Source organism: Vulpes lagopus, chromosome 8 (genome assembly GCF_018345385.1).
Source record: "Vulpes lagopus strain Blue_001 chromosome 8, ASM1834538v1, whole genome shotgun sequence".
Taxonomy (NCBI): domain Eukaryota; kingdom Metazoa; phylum Chordata; class Mammalia; order Carnivora; family Canidae; genus Vulpes; species Vulpes lagopus.
The window spans coordinates 38,436,618-38,452,248 of record NC_054831.1 but is presented as its reverse complement, the minus strand read 5'-3'; the positions used below and the strand labels follow the sequence as shown (position 1 = coordinate 38,452,248).

Genomic DNA, 15,631 nt, shown 5'->3' with positions numbered 1-15,631 from the left:
TAAATAAATAATGGAAGGGTTTTTGCCCTCTAATTATTTAAACCATTGTTATTTTGTTACCTATCCCTCATGCATCACTTTATTTTAACCAATACTAGCCCCACTCAAAGTATGAGAGAAAATGCTCTTCCTTCAACCCACCCTCCGTCGCTCTGGAGATGCTCGCAGGAGTTATGTTTCTTGAAGTCATCATTGCTCTGATTTCCTGCCTCCGCTGAACTCTTATTCTCTCTATGTCTGATCTCTGTACCTTTTTTTTTCTCTAGAAATCTGGGAGGTAGCTGGGAGGAATAAATCCAACAAATCTAATACTCCTTGAGCAGGAGGCACATGCAACGTTTTACAGAGTAGACAGCCATGATGTACTGTTAAGTTGCTAATGATGGACAGAGCAAAGCAAGTGAGAAATCAGGGGCTTTCTGAGGGTCAGGCCTCCCTGCTGTCCATCCAGGCTGGGTGATCAGAGGCAAGAAATGTGTCCCAGCCCCACTGAGTCAAGCCACACCCACCCCAATTTTGATTCTAGTTTGTTTGAATCAGGACCTCAGCCAAACTTGAACTTGGACTTGGATCCTCAAACTTAGGTGAGGCCAACACTAAAATACAGCCATAGACAGGGAGGTTAGAATTCAGGGCAAAGAAGTAACCAGACTCCATAGCATCAACTGAGTGGGAGAGAAGGGGGAAGACAGATGTAGTAGATGATATCCATATGCAAAAAAATTAATCTAGACACAGAAATTATGCCATTCATAAAAATCAACTCAAAGTGAATTATAGACCTAAATGCAAAATGCAAAACTATAAAACTTCTATAGGATATCACAGGGGAAAATCTAGGTGATGTTGGGTTTGGTGATGACCTTTTCATGCAACACAAAAAGCACAACTCATGAAAGAAAAAGATTGGTAAGTTGGACTTCATTAAAATGAAAAACTTCTGATCTGCAAATGATACTATTAGGAAATGAGAAGACAAACCACCTGTATCTCAAATATACAAATAACTATTAAAACTCAATAAGAAAACAAACAAGTCAATTTAAAATTTGGCAAGAGGCACAAATAGACATCTTACCAAAGTCAAGCAAGTGGCAAATAACCATATGAAAAAATGTTTAACATCATGTTATCAGGGAAATGCAAGTGAAAACAACAAGGTACCACTATACACCTATTAGGATAACCAAAATCTAAAACATTGACAACACCAAATGCTAGTGAGAATGTAGAACAACAGGAATTCTCATTCATTGCTGGTGGGAATGCAAAATGATACAGCCACTCTGGAAGAAGTTTAGCAATTTCTTACAAAGCCAAACACAGTCTTATATGATCTGACAATCATGCTTCAAGGTGTTTATACAGTGGAGTTGAAAAGTATTTTTACACAAAAACCTGCACATGAATATTTATAGCAACTATATTATTATCCCAAATTGAAAGCAACCAAGATGTCCCTTAATAGGTGAACTATGAACAAAAAAATTGTGATACATCCGTACAATGGAATGTGATGGCCTCAAGCCACAAAACAAAAACAAAAACAAAAACCATGAGGAACCTCAAATACATATAGCTATGTTAAAGAAGTCAATCTAAAAAGGTTACATACTAGGGTGCCTGGGTGACTCAGTCTACTGTGCATCCTACTCTTGATTTCTGCTCAGGTCATAATCTCAGGTTCATGAGATCAAACCCCATACTGGGCTCTTGACTGGGTGTGGAGCCTGCTTGGAATTCTCTCTCTCCCTCCCCCACTGCCCCTCTCCACCACCACTCACATGCATGCTCACTCTCTAATAAATTAATTAATTTAAAAGGCTACATACTGTATGATTCCAACTAATTGACTTTCTCAAAAAGGCGAAACTATAGAGACAATGAAAAGATGAGTGATTGCTAGGGGTTAGGGTGGAGGGAGGGATGAACAGGTAGAAAGCTCAGATCGTTGGGGCAGTTTAACGGTTCTGTATATTACTATCATGGTGGATATAAGTGTTTATATATTTATCAAGACTCATAAAATGTACAATACCAAGAGTGAACCTTAATGTAAACTATGAAATTTGGTTAATAAGAATGGTTTATCAACTGTTACAAATGTAACTGAGTCAGTGAGAGAGAAACTGTGGGTGGAGAGGGGATATACGGGAATACTCTGTACTTCCTGTGCAATTTTTCTGTACACCTAAAACTCTCTAAAGAAAACTGCTACTAAAAATTTTTTTTAAGCAAAAGTTGGTAAAAAGATATGGAATCTGGCAAGTTGTCATTTCTGGACAAGTGGGGCAAGGGAAGTTCAAACAAGGAAACCAAGAGTATCTTGTGTTCAGAGCTCAGCCAGGTATGTTCCTCACTAGAGCAATGACATCCAGCCCTTGCATATGACAAACTGCTGAGCTCAGAGCCTTTCCTAACTTGCCAGGGCCCCACTGATGGTAGGGCAGAGTGAAGACTTGAATCTAGCTCTTCTTACTATAAAGATCTTTCTATTGTTCACCATTCTCTGAACTCACCTGCTTCCATAGATGGGAGAGGTGCTCATGACCAGTCAGATATACAAAGTCAGATACTCTGATAGGCCTGTACACAGTAGGTGCTCAATATATTACTGCTTTACATGAATTGGGGGAAGATGATATTTCCTTAAAATGAGCATTTGGAGTGTCCATATCTCTGCCTCCTAAAGAGAGGAAAATAAAAATATAGAGTCATAAAGGCAGAGTAACTATAGCCAAGGTGATCTAAATACTGTATTTAGGCTGAAAGAAAGCATAGTCTAAAATAGTTCCCTCCATCAGCAAGTCGCTGGCGGAACAGGCCACCCATCCCTCCCTGACTGCCAGCTCACAATAGCCCCAAATGTGAGGTCCTATTGTTGAGCACTAATCTCTACTATTTGAGCAACTCCTTGGGCACACGGCTAAAAGGCTCATTACCACTGTGAGAACACGGTCTGCTGTGTTTTTGAACACATGCAATCTGCAGAGAGCAATTTGAAGCTAAATGTGGGCGCTCAGACCAGCAGCTCTGCAAAGGGCTGCCTCCCACCTCCACCTATATGCCCTGCTCTTCCTCTGCAAGAAGGAATCTATGGAAATGGCCCAAGCACAAAAATGACATTCATTGTTGTTACGGTGAGTCGGCAGAGATTGCTTTGAATGTTCAGTTTTTTGAAAAACACTGAGAGGTCCCTCGCCCAGCAGGAAACCAGTTGCAGTGGCATTCATTTAGTGCTCCCTGCAAGCATGTTTTGTGTGGGGCACCGCCCTTAGTAGCCACCTCCTGGAAATGTCTGAAGTTACCATGTGGGGGGCTGTGCACGGGTTTGGTAGTGTCCTAACACAATCTGAGGCAAACAGATTTGTGCCCTTAAATAGCCTGTGCCCTTAAATAGCATGAAGTTACCTAATGCCCTTGTCCTGGGAATATGCACCTCATGGAAAGGCCTCTGAGGTTGGGGCTTGCTCATTCTAGGTGGTTTGCCTGGTTTACTAAACTGGTTTTAATATTGATGTGAGAGTAGTATAAAGAGATCATGGAGGCCTCCATTCCATCCCGGGAGTGGTGGGTGCTGCTCTGGGGGCCTCCTGGGGCAGAGTGTGTAATCCTGCCACTTCTTAGGCTCTGGAGGATCCTGTCAGAGATGACCACATTCTTCCTGCAGGGTGAATTTTGTACCAAGATTGAATCTCTCTAAAGCAAATCAGTATGGCATTGCCAAGACCGAGTTCCAGAGCATAGCAGGAAATGAGCAATACTTTTGGGTAACGAGTTCTCAGTCTTCATGAAAAACTTGCTGAATCCAAACTGTGATTCCAGAACTTGTCCATTTCACCTACATTTTCAAATGTATTGTCATATTCCTTATAATCTTTTTAACAATGGTGGGATCTTTGGCAAAAATCCCCTTTATAATCCTTGACATCGATTTTTTTTACTTACTTTTTTCTTTAACAGACTTGCCAGGGAGTTTTGAGTTTTATTAGTCCTCTCAAAGAACCAATCTTTGTCGTTCTTGTTACTTTTTGTATGTTTATTTTTCTGAGTCATTATTTTTGGCTTTTATCCTTATTATATCCTTACTTCAACTTTCCATGGCTTTATTTTCCTGTTCTCAAAGTTCTTGAGATAGACTCTTAGCTTATTGATTTTCAGCATTTATTCTTGTCAAATATAAGCCTTTAAAGCTATAAATTTTCCTTCAAGCATGGCTTTGGCTATAACCTAAAAGTTTTGATATATAGTATTTAATCATAATTTAGTGTAAGGTGTTTTCTGGTTTCCATTCTGACATCTTCTTTGTCCTATAGGTTTTTGAGAAAAAGTATTGCTTACTTTCAAAAAGAGAACAATTACCTTTTTGTTGTTGATTTTTAGCCTAATTACACTGAAGTGAAAAAAAAAATTCTCTGTATGATTTTAATCCTTTGAAAATGTGAAACTTACTTAACAGTTCAGTTTGCAGCCAGTTCACTCTTGTGCTCCACAGGGCAGCCATCCCTTGAACAGCCATGAGGAGGGCATTTATCCTGATCCCTAAGGAAGTCTGATGGGCAGGCTCTCAGGCTGCCTATGACTCCACTGCTCTGCTCAGGGGTCTCCAGCACATACAAAGTGATGAGGCCAATACTTTCCAACTTCCCACCGAGGGGGCCCAGTTTGGTACCTGTTATGATAAATTTTAAGTGTCAACCTCAATAAGCCATGGGTGGCCAGATATTTGGTCAAACATTATTCTGGGTGTGTCTGTGAGAATAATTCTGGATGATATTAACATTTGAATTGGTAGACTGAATAAATCAGATTGCTCTCCCAGTATGGGTGGAAAGTTGAAGAGCCTAATAGAACAAGAAGGCAGAGTAAGGAGCTCCTCCTACTTGATGGCTTCTCAGCTGAGACATTAGTTTTTTGTTTTTTTCCAAAAGATTTTATTTATTTATTCATGAGAGACACACAGAGAGAGGCAGAGACACAGACAGAAGGAGAAGCAGGCTCCTTGCAGGGAGCCTGATGTGAGACTGGATCCTGGGATCCAAGATCACTCCCTGAGCGGAAGAGACACTCAACCACTGAGCCACCCAGGCATCCCTGAGACATCAGTTTTTTGTCCTGCCATTGGACTCAAACAGAAATGTTGGCTCTTCCTGGGGCTCAAGCTTGGTGGCCTTCAGACCGGAACTATACTGCCTACTCTCCTGGGTTTCTAGCTTATTGATCTGCCCCCAAGAACTTGAGACTTATCAGCCTGTATAATCACATGAGCCAATTCTTTACTGTTTTTAAATAAATTTTAGAACTAATAAATAATAAGTTAATGAGTAAATATTGGATATATTTCTTTGGAGAATTCTGACTAATACAGATTTTGGTACCAAGAAGGAGGGCACTGCTATAAAAAATACCTAAAAGTGTGGAAGTGGCTTTAGGACTAGGTAACAGGTTCAAGCTGAAGGATTTTTGAGACACGTGCTAAAATAAGCCTAGATTGACATGATGGGACTATTGGCAGATATGGATGCAAAAGCAATTTTGCTGAGAAAAAAAGGAGAGCTGGAGAGAAAGTCCCCATCTTCTCAGAGAATGAATAACCATAAACAGAGCATTGCTGGGACTGTGGATGTTTAAGCACATTCTGGGAGGCCTCAGCCAGAAGTGAGGAAAAGGTTACTGACTGAGAAGTGTTCCCTGTTAAAAAGTGGCAGAAATTTGGCTGAGCTGTGTTCTAGTGTTTTGTAGAAGATAGAACTTGTAAGTGATTAAATTGGAAATTTAGTTGAGGAGATTTTTAAGCAAAATGTGGAAGGTGTGGCCTGGGTCCTCCTGACCACTCACCAGAAAACTCAAGAGGAGAAAATGAATTGAAGAAGGAAATGTTAAGCAAAAAGGAACCAGAATTTTGAAATTTGGAAAATCGTCAGCCTGCCCATCTGGCAAAAAAAATAAGGAAGCTTGTTCTGAAGAGAAGGGTGTGGCTGGATTTTCCCATGATAAAGGGATGATGAGATTATTTGAGCAGAAACATGATTAGTTTGAGCTGATATGGAAGGAGATGGGACCCATGAAGGGAGACTGTGGGTTGGACTCTTGGATTCTAGCTCATGGGATCTGAGCTGTGCAAGTGTGAATGTGTGCTGTTCTTGGAAAGGGGGGAAGAATAACTCAGAATCAATTCAGAGGTCATCTGAGCTGCCCCCTCCGTTTCAAATCATGGGGTCTCTGTCTGAAGCCTTGGGGACAGGACCACCCCCTAGAGCCATGAGGGCAGGACCCCCGCCCCAGTGGATCCAGGACATGGAGCATCAAGTCAGAGATGACAACTCTTGAGCTTTAAGATCTAATGAGATTTGTCTTGCTAGATCTGGGTCTTGCTTGGGACCTGTCACCCCTGTCGTCCTCTCTTTTTTTTTTTTTTTTTTTGGAGTAGGAATGTCTATCCTATGCCTGCTCCATATTGTATTTTGGAAGAACATAATACACAAGTGTCTGGTTTCACAAGTTCACTGCTAGAGAGAATCTTACCTCGTCTCATCCATACTTGATTTGGACTTTAGATTTTAGAGTTGATGTTGGAATGAGTTAAGATTTGGGGGACTGTTGAGGTGGAATGAATGCATTTTGCATGCAAGAAAAAAACGTGAATTTGTGAGGAGGCATGGGGGAAATGTTATGGACCAAATGTTTGAGTCCCTTCAAAATTCTTATGTTGAAGCCCTAACCCCTAATGTGATGGTGTTTGTTGATGGGGCCTCTGAAGAAGTACTCAAGGTTAAGCGCGGCACTAAGAGTGGGACTTGGATTTTATAGGAATAGTGTTCTAAGAAGAGACACTAGAGAACTTGTTCTCCTTCTTCTCATTCTCTGTTTCTGCATGCACACACCACGGAAAGGCCATGTGAGGACACAGCTAGGAGGTGGCTATCCACAACATGTGGAGAGAGTTCTCACCAAGTACTGGCACTTTAATCTTGGGTTTCTAGGCTCCAAGACAGTGAAAAAATAAATTTCTGTTGTTTAAACGTGTAATCTGGTGTATTTTGTTGTGGGGAATAATACTGTCCCCTCTAGTGCGATCCCTTATTTGACAGATGAAGACACTGAGGTTCAGAGTGGGCAGGTAGGATGTAACTCCTTAGAGGGACACCTGGTGGCCCCTGAATTTCCTGGTTCAGCTTTTTCTGGTGCTCTTTCCACTATAACACACTACATGTCTTCATTCCCTCTGGCACACTTAATAAATAAATCGCAGCCAATCATAATATTAAGGTCTTCGTATTGTTTCTACAAATTTATTCAAATCCAGAGCTATTGACCTCTCTGTGGCCCTTAATCTGATTTCATAAAGAAGATTCCCAAACTTTCCTTATGCTGTTAGACATTAATACTTTTATTCTAATAAAAAAAAAGGCTAATCCATTTTTATCAACATCCTTCTTGTCAATAAACATATCTCTGTTTCTAAGAATGTAGACTCTTTCCATGAACAAAACTATAGTATTTTGATTTTGAATCAAGAAAAATGTGCCTGTATGAAAGAGGATTTCAACTATCTCCATTTTGACCTTTGTCTGTACTTTCTAATTGATTAGGTTCTTTCTTCCAGCTTATCTCTTAACTCAGGCAAAAGACCTTACAGGCAGTGTCCCCTGATGGTCACCAAAGTTAGCCCCTCATGCAATAAAGACTGCCTGGAGCCAGCAAGATCCTGCCCATAATTGACCCCGACAATGATGACTTGACCTTCACTGACCACCTGCACATATTCACTGACCTTTGGCCCACATTTTCCTTACATAAACCTGGAAGTATTTTTAGCACTTTGGAGACAGTCTTTGTGCCCCTAGTCCACTACTTTCCTGTGTTGGACTCAATGAACTAAATTCTTTTCTTGTGTCACCACCACTCATCTCTCTGCCCCTGGATTTTGTGAGCAGAGAGTGGCTCAACCTGGTCTCTTGGGGACCCCCAAAGCCAGGTGCTCTTGCATCCTGGGTCCTGGCTACATGGAGACATTTTTTTCCTGGATTGGTCATTAAGCAAAAATTTAAAGATAAGTAAATACATATAAATGCTTCCTACCATTCTAGAGTCACTGGCCCCAGGGTAAATGTATCACTTTTAAGACAATGTGTAAGAAAATTTAGTTCATAGACTTGTACCAATAATTCCACTTCTAGGAATTTCCCCAAAATGATCATCAGTCAAGTGCAAAGTGATACAAATCCAAGGATAATAATTGTAAGCATTGTTTAATAAAATGAGGTGAAGGAGTCTTAAATGTATGTCAAGAGGATATTGGTAGAATCCTATGTAACTACTTTAAATATTTGGATCTGTTTACATGAAGATTATAGAAAATTATTATGTGATAAGGTACCTTATATGAATTGAAATATTTAATAAAAATAAAATTGTGCATGTACATGTGAAACATATATAGAAGAGATATCTATGTGGCTATTTGTCAGAATATTTGCAGACAAATATTGTATATCCCACTTACATGAGGTACCTAGAATAGTTGAATTCAGAGGGACAGAAAGTAGAAGTTATGAGAGCTGGGAAGATGGGGATAATGAGGAGTTGGTGATTGATGGGCATGGAGTTTTTATTTGGGATGATAAAAAAGTTATGGACATGAATAGTGTTGATGGCTGCACAACTGTGAATGTACTTAATGTCATTAAATTGCATACTTTAAAATAATAAAGTTTATGTTATGCTATCTTATTACAGTAAAAAGGGCAATTGAAAAAATTTATTTGGATCCCTTTACTGTTCCCAATTTTATTTAATTTTTCCTTTTGCTATTAAAAACTCTTAAACATGGCCGAGCATTTTAAAAAATTGTTAACAGTGGCTGTCTCCAGGTGGTATCCAGGAGATATTTTTATTTTTATTCTTCACTGTCTTCTATCGCTGGTAGTATCTTTATAATCAGAAAAAAAGTAATAAAACAATTTCATACAAATGAAAAGAAACAAAACAATGTGGGTTCTGTGCATTCTCTCCTGTTTAATGGTTTATCTACATCACCAATAGTGAATGAGTGTAGCATAGAAGAAAATATGATTACTAGTGGATAGAGCCTATCTAGAGACTAAGTTACACACACACACACACACACACACACACACACGCATGCATGCCTACAAACTGAGTGGATGATACCTTTTGGTTCAGTCTATGGGAGACAGTATGTGAGTCACTGCAAAAGTACAAAGGCCTTAGCAAACTAGGGGTAAAGGTGAACTTCCTCATCTTGATACAGAACATTTACAAAAAACCTACAGTTAACATCAACTTAATAGTGAGAAACCCAAGATCTCATGCTAAGATCAGAGCAAGGCAAGTATGTCTCCACTGACCACTGCTTTTCAACATTGTACAGAATGTCCTAAATAATGCAGTAAGACAAGAAAAGGGAGGCAGAGCATACAGATTGGGAAGGAAGAAATAAAATTCACAGATGACATGGTTGTCCAGATTGTCCATGTAGAAAATCTTAAAGAATTGTCAAAAACAACAACAACAACAACAAAAACAACCCTACTGGAATTGATAAACAATTATAGCAGGGTTGCAAGATACCTGTTAATACACAAAAGTTAACCACTTTTGTGATTTTTTTGTGTAATACAAGTTAATACACAAAAGTTAATCACTTTCCTATATATCAGCAATGAACAGGTGAAATTTGAAATTAAAAACATAATACCACTTATATTACTCCCCCAAGTTAAATATTCAGGTATAAATCTAACAAAATATGTACAAGATCTTATGAGGAGGACTATAAAAAGACTTGTGGAGGAAAGGCAAGTGGGTTACTACTGGGGTTTGAGCAGGGTTCTCAACAGTGGCTGTACACTGCAATGACCTGGAGACTTAAAAACAATACAGATTCCTGGATCCAACCTCTTCTCCAACCCTAGAATTCTGATGTAATTGCACTATCTAGACATTTGAGATTTTCAAAATCCCCTCAGGTGATTCTCATGTGCAGCCAACATTGGGAACCATGGCCTCAGGGCACCCAGGACACTCTTCCCATTAACCAAGACCTCATGAACAAGGAAACAACCACAGATGGCTTTAAATGATCATAATATCAAGTTTGCATTATGCTAAGAAAATTCTGCTATCTTGCTATTTTGCCTATCCTAATCATCATAAAAATTGTACTGCATGGCATAATTTGGAATCTTAATGAGAACTGCTTTCTTAGTCTTAATAGGATTCCAAGTTACGTTAATCCTTTATAAAAATCTTTCAATATATTATGCTTACTATGCCAAAAATATTTTGTTAGCACTGCATTTTAAACACAAGAGAGAGAGGGGGGAAAAAAGAACAGAGCAGATAGCTCATTTTAAAATACTCTAAAAGGCAAAAGCAGTTCTTCACACATGCCAGCATTGCAGACATGGATGTTATCCAAACTTACTTTGTAGAAACAAGACTTCAGCCTTGTAGGAAACAGAAAACACAAGCCCAGGAAGCAGCATGACTCAGATGCAACCCTGCTCATCTATAGCCACTCCCCTGCCAAGGCCACCTAACCCCTTGGGGCCTCTATTTCCCTGGGCTGGAAGAGAAGGAACCTAACTAGCTCCCACTACCTAATATGTCAGGCACTGGGCCAAGTGTCTTAAATTTGCTATCCCACAGTCCTCCCAGCTACTTTATGAGATAAATATTATTAACCTTTCTTTAGTTTGGGGGAAACTGAGGCTTAGGCATATTAAGTAAATGCCCCAAATCACACAACCAGAAAAGGCAGAGATAGGACTCAAAACTGGGTCCCTCTGAATCTAAATTTTTCTGTCTGAACCACTCCTAGTATAACAAATCTGGCTGAGATCAAAAACCAGTTTAGACTTGATGACATCAAGCCAAGTGAAATAAGCAAAAGGACAAATGCTGTATGGTTCCACTTAAATGAAGTACCTGGAGTAGTCAAATTCATAGAGACAGAAAGTAGAATGGTGATTGCAAGGGGCTTGGTGGGGAGGGGACTGGGGAATTCATTTTTTTTTTAAAGATTTTGTTTATTTATTCATGAGAGACACAGAGAGAAGCAGAGACACAGGCAGAGGGAGAAGCAGGCTCCATGCACCGGGAGCCCGATGTGGGATTCGATCCCGGGTCTCCAGGATCGCACCCTGGGCCAAAGGCAGGCACTAAACCGCTGCGCCACCCAGGGATCCCGCTCCTGGTGACTTTGATGCCTGCTAAAGTTTGAGGATCATCTGCATGTATCACTTCCCATTAGGAAAAACAATCACCTTTGTACTCACAGAGTTTTTGCCAAAAGGAATTAAAAAAGAAGCAGGCTTCTCAACCCTTGACTGCATATTAGAATCACCAGCAGAGCTTTTAGAAGTTCCACCCCCTAAAAACAAAACAAAACAAAACAAAACAAAACAAAAATTCCACCTCCTGAATCTTGACTCAATGGCTGTAGAGTGGGTGTTCTAATGGGAATAAGGGATTCCCATGCCACTTGCTAATTTATCTATGTCCTTTTATTCTGGGTTACCTCTACCTCAGCAACAAGTCTTCTTCTGATTCTTTTCTGGAAAGGGCTGGAAGGGTGAGAAAGAAATGTCTGCCGAGTTTCATTGAATAATAATAGAAGAGTAGGCCTCTTGGTAGTTTTACCTCACTGTTATTGTACGACACTGGGCTCAAGGTAGGATGCTTGATCTGCTGACCTAAGAATCAGTTTTCTTAGAGTCAGAGTTCAGGATGATATATTTATGCACCCCAAGGAAAAGATGAACACATGTAAGCATTTGGCTGCAAAGATTATTGTGAACTCAATAGAGCATAGGGAAAGTTTTGAAGGAAAATTAGAAACACTGTTGGTTTCCAGATAGAGCAGTCTCCCAAACAGTTCCCTTAGACTTTAGTTTATTCCACAAAGACATGGACTTTCCCAAGGGATAAGTGAATAGACCCTTCACAACTCACTGTGAGGAGTTAGAGAAACAGAGAGATGTAAGAAGTATATGATAAATTTACCATCTCAATGTGAATGGTCTTAGTGGCACTGGCAAGTGTTGCCAGAGTAGCTAGGACAGTCAATGTGGTCAGCTCAATGAGAGAGCTGTGACTAGTAATGTCATTGACTGTTTCTGAAAGCCAAGAAAACCAGAGTCTGTCCTTAAAGAACAGGACAGATAAGTAGGGGGAAAGTATGGCCCCGAGAAAGGTCAAGCAGCATAAGCACACACAAGGGAAACGAAGAGCAATGTGAGATTACACAGCACACAGCTCAGAGAGGGTAGGGAGACAGGACAACAGCAACATTGGTGGGAGCAAAACAATAGCTCTTCCCAGGAAGTACAGCAAGCCCATGTACTATTGTTATCAGACTTGAGCAATGAGTCAGGAACTCCTGCAGACAGTCCTTTGTCCATAGCCAGCTGGGTCTCGGCTAGAGCCATTCTCAGTTAGCTGACTCTGGTGTTCTGTTAATTGTCCTTTTGTGGTTTCACCCTACACATCTGTTCTACTGTGCATATAAGAAAGGACAGAACATTTACACTGTCTTCATATGGAATGTTAAACTCAAAAGGCAGGATTTATGCTGGTGCGACTTGGGTATTTAGGAGTTGTGTCATGTCATTCAATTTGAAAGTCTATTAAAGCATCTAGGATTGTTCCTCTGCTCACATTTTTATAAGATAGGGTCACAGAAGGTCTCTTTTCACACCATACCAGGTGTTCCACTAGCTGGGCAGAGAAGCATGTGAGATAAATAAGGATAGGTCATAAGGCACCTGGGTGTCTCAGTCAGTTAAGCGTGTAGCTCTTGATTTCGGCTCAGGTCATGACCTCAGATTTGTGAGATTGAGCCCTGCATCAAGCTCCTCACTCAGGGGGAAGACTGCCCTTGCCCCTCCCTGCATATACTCTCTTGTGCTCTCTTTCTCTCTCTCAAATAAATAAATATTTTTAAAAATGTTTTACTTATTCATTCATGAAATATACACAGAGAGAGGCAGAGACATAGGCAGAGGGAGAAGCAGGCTCCCTGAGGACTCTGGGATCATGACCTGAGCCAAAGGCAGACACTCAACCACTGAGCCATCCAGGTGCCCTTAAATAAATATTTTAAAAAGAAAAATAAGAATAGGTCATATCTTGTAATCCACGTAATTCATTTTCATGTTATTCTATTTACTTTTTTAAAAAAATATTCTCTAAGCTTAAAGTCTTCATTAAAGTCCAGCCCAGTTTCAGTCACACTCTAGGAATATGAACATAGTAGTCATAAGCACCTGCTTGGTAGAATGAGGAGGAACAACTTCCCATACAACCAGCACAGTCTAGCAGTGTAAAGAAGCAAAAGAACCCTAAGGGGAGGGATCCCTGGGTGGCGCAGCGGTTTGGCGCCTGCCTTTGGCCCGGGGCGCGATCCTGGAGACCCGGGATCGAATCCCACCTCGGGCTTCCGGTGCATGGAGCCTGCTTCTCCCTCTGCCCGTGTCTCTGCCTCTCTCTCTCTCTCTCTCTCTCTCTCTCTCTCTCTCTGTGTGTGACTATCATAAATAAATAAAAATTAAAAAAAAAAAAGAACCCTAAGGGGAATGGAAATCTATAAGGCCTAACCACCCCTCCCATGGAGATTCTCCCTCCATTATTAATCTTGGCAGAAAAGAGTTGGAGTTTTATTAGTGAAAGCTGTTTCCTTAGTGGGTCTCCAAGAAGGAGATAACTAAGGAACAAGAAAAGAGCCATCAAGGATCAGAAACAAGCTTGAAACCTTAGACACTCAGGGATACATGGGACATGTGAACTTTACTACATCTCTGTGCTTAAGCTTATATGTTATTTCCCAATTAATTCTACATTTTCTATGTTTTTAAAATCCAATCAGTGTTACTTAGAGAAAACATGAAAAAAACATAAAGAGATGTGAGTTGAATAGAGATTCTGGAGGTCACACCGTGGAGAAAGACATTATAGATTTGGTCCCTCAAAATGAAGAGACCTCATTAAACACTGAAAACATTCAGCTGTAACCAAAAAAGGAAATGAACTATATTAAGCCAAGAGTAAGAGCTACTGTATAAAGCCCCAAACCAAGCCTCGAAAAGATCAAGATGATCTGCTCATAAATTAATTGTCTAACTGAACAAAACGCAGCACTCTTTAAAGAAAGAAAATAAATCCAGACTTTCAACAATGTTACATCTACAATACCCAGCACAATCTCAAAAATAATCATGCAAAGTAGAAAATACAACATGTAATCAGAAAAAAAAGAAGTCAATATAAGCATAATCAGAAATGACACAGATGTTGGAATTAGCAAAGGAGAACTTTAAAACAGCTATCATAAGCAAAGAAAAAGAGGTACATAATGAGTGAAGAGATAAGGAGTAAGCAGGAAAAGTGGAAAAATTTTTTTAAAAAAACATATGAAGAGGGGCACCTGGGCGGCTCAGTCAGTTAAATATCCAACTCTTGATCTCAGCTCAGGTCTCTATCTCAGCATTGTGATTTCAAGCCCTGTGTTGGGCTCCATGCTGGCCATGGAGCCTACTTTAAAAAAAATGAAGATTCTAGAACTGAAAAGTATAATATTTGAAATGAAAAAGTCACCAAACGGTGACTATAATAGCAGTTGTAACACTGTGGAAGGAAAAAAATCAATGAACATGAAGACATGTCACTAACAAAACTGAAGAACATAAAGTGAAAAACATTAAAAACATAAACAATCTCAGTGAAACAATATTAAACAGTCTCTCAAATGTGTAACTGGAGTACAACCAGAAGAAAAGAAAGACACTAGGGTAAAAAAAAAATGCAATGAAAGAAATAATCACTTTTCCCCCCAAAATTTAAGGAAAACTATCAGCCCACAGATACACAAAATTCAATAAATCTCAAAGAGGATAAGCACACAGAAAACTACACTTAGGCATATCATCACCAAGCTACTACAAATGAAAAAGAAATTCTTAACTGCATCCAAAGAAAGAAGACCCCATACATACAGGAAAAGTGATAATAGAAACTGCTGGTTTCTCATGAGAAACAAAGCCAACCTGTGCGAGAGAAAAGAAAAAAAAATGTCAACTTAGAATTTTTTTTTTGTTTTAATGTGGAATGCTTCACCAATTTGCATGTCATCCTGGTGCAGAGGCTGTGCTAATCTCCAATTTTAGTATATTCTGTTGCCAAAGCAGGCACACAATCTAGAATTCTTTACAACATTTTTTTCCTTTTAAAAATGAAGGTGAAATAAATGTACTTCTAGAAAAATGAAGGCAACAACAACAAGAAAACAAATAAAAATGCATACACAGTCCTGCAATGTAAGAAAAATTAAAAGAAGTTCTTCAGGCCAAAGGCAATAGCACAAAAGTCAGGAAAGGGATAAATGTAAGTGTGCACTGCTCTAAGGTTCTCATGATATTAACTTAAAGTAAACTGATAGGTTAAGAATGTATATGGTATCCCTAGGTTCTAGGACCAAGAGCAAAAATAAAAAGGCATAGTTAGAAAAACAAAGAGGCATAGTTAGAAAGCCAACAGAGGATGTAAAATGGAAGACCTAAAAATGCTTGATTAATGTAAAAGCAGGAAAGAGAAAAAAGAAAGACGGGAT

At 39.6% G+C, this 15,631-nt stretch overlaps 1 pseudogene; it reads right to left on the bottom strand.

Annotated features, from left to right (window-relative positions):
• Window positions 1-15,118: 15,118 nt before the first annotated feature.
• Window positions 15,119-15,210, bottom strand: LOC121498341 (annotated as a pseudogene).
• Between the last annotated feature and the right edge of the window lie 421 nt (window positions 15,211-15,631).